The sequence below is a fragment of the Arachis stenosperma genome, chromosome 1 (genome assembly GCF_014773155.1).
Source record: "Arachis stenosperma cultivar V10309 chromosome 1, arast.V10309.gnm1.PFL2, whole genome shotgun sequence".
NCBI lineage: Eukaryota > Viridiplantae > Streptophyta > Magnoliopsida > Fabales > Fabaceae > Arachis > Arachis stenosperma.
Window position 1 is genome coordinate 104,600,635 of NC_080377.1, and position 1,958 is coordinate 104,602,592.

The window sequence follows — 1,958 nt, forward strand, 5'->3', positions numbered from 1 at the left end:
TTCTATAGGGTTCTCCTAGGTAATTCACCTCTTCCATTGAAGGGTTCTCAGGATCACAAGCTTCTTCCTCAGATGAAGCATCCTTAGTACTGCTTGGTGCACTTTGCATTCCAGACAGACTTTGAGAAATCAAATTGACTTGTTGAGTCAATATCTTGTTCTGAGCCAGAATGGCATTCAGAGCATCAATCTCAAGAACTCCTTTCTTCTAATTTGTCCCATTGTTCACAGGATTCCTTTCAGAAGTGTACATGAATTGGTTATTTGCAACCATTTCAATTAGCTCTTGAGCTTCTGTAGGCGTCTTCTTCAAATGAAGAGATCCTCCAGCAGAGCTATCCAAAGACATCTTGGATAGTTCAGAGAGACCATCATAGAAAATACCTATGATGCTCCATTCAGAAAGCATGTCAGAAGGACATTTTCTGATCAATTGTTTGTATCTTTCCCAAGCTTCATAGAGGGATTCTCCATCCTTCTTTCTGAAGGTTTGGACTTCCACTCTAAGCTTACTCAATTTTTGAGGTGGAAAGAACTTTGCCAAGAAGGCATTGACTAGCTTTTCCCGTGAGTCCAGGCTTTCTTTAGGTTGTGAGTCCAACCATGTCCTAGCTCTGTCTCTTACAGCAAAAGGGAATAGCATAAGTCTGTAGACCTCAGGGTCTACCCCATTAGTCTTGACAGTGTCACAGATTTGCAAGAATTCAGCTAAAAACTGATGAGGATCTTCCAATGGAAGTCCATGAAACTTGCAATTCTGTTGCATTAGAGAAACTAATTGAGGCTTAAGCTCAAAGTTGTTTGCTCCAATGGCAGGGATAGAGATGCTTCTCCCATAAAAGTCGGGAGTAGGTGCAGTAAAGTCACCCAGCACCTTCCTTGCATTGTTTGCATTGTTGTTGTTTTCGGCTGCCATGTCTTCTTCTTCTTTGAAGAATTCGGTTAGGTCCTCTATAGAGAATTGTGCCTTAGCTTCTCTTAGCTTTCGCTTCAAGGTCCTCTCAGGTTCAGGGTCAGCTTCAACAAGAATGCCTTTGTCTCTGCTCCTGCTCATATGAAAGAGAAGAGAATAAGAAAATGTGGAATCCTCTATGTCACAGTATAGAGATTCCTTGAGGTGTCAGAGGAAAAGAAAAGTAGAAGACAGAAGTAGAAAATTTGAACTTATCAAAGAAGATGGAGTTCGAATTTTGCATTAAGGAATAGTGTTAGTCCATAAATAGAAGGATGTGAGAAGAAGGGAAGTAATTTTTGAAAATTAAGTAAAAGATTTTGAAAACATTTTGAAAAACACTAATTAATTTTCGAAAATAAGAGTGGGAAAGAAATCAAGTGATTTTTGAAAAAGATTTTGAAATTAGAAGTCAAAATGTTTTGATTGAAAACTATTTTGAAAAAGATGAGGTTAAGAAGATATGATTGGTTTTAAAAAAAATATGTGATTGAGAAGATATGATTTGAAAACAATTTTTAAAAAGATTTGATTTTAAAAATTAATGACTTGCCTAACAAGAAAAGATATGATTCAAACATTAAACCTTTCTCAACAGAAAAGGTAACATACTTGAAATGTTGAATCAAATCATTAATTGGTAGCAAGTATCTTTGAAAAAGGAAAGAAATTAATTTTGAAAACATTTGATTGAAAAGATATGATTTGAAAAAGATTTGATTTTGAAAAAATTTGAAAACTTGAAAAAAAATGGATTTGAAAACAAATTTCTCCCCCTTGTGCCATCCTGGCGTTAAACGCCCAGAATGGTGCACATTCTGGCGTTTAACGCCCAAAACTATACCCTTTTGGGCGTTAAACGCCCAACCAGGTACCCTGGCTGGCGTTTAAACGCCTGTCTGTCCTTCTTCACTGGGCGTTTTGAACGCCCAGCTTTTTCTGTGCAATTCCTCTGCTGTATGTTCTGAATCTTCAATTCTCTGTATTATTGACTTGAAAAGACACA

The 1,958-nt window shown here is 37.1% G+C and overlaps 1 non-coding gene across 1 annotated transcript; it reads left to right on the forward strand.

Moving 5' to 3' along the window:
- The first annotated feature begins 403 nt into the window (after positions 1 to 403).
- Positions 404 to 511, forward strand: LOC130953905 (small nucleolar RNA R71). The gene has a single exon (XR_009076070.1). It is a non-coding gene; the product is annotated as a small nucleolar RNA R71 (small nucleolar RNA).
- Positions 512 to 1,958: the final 1,447 nt, after the last annotated feature.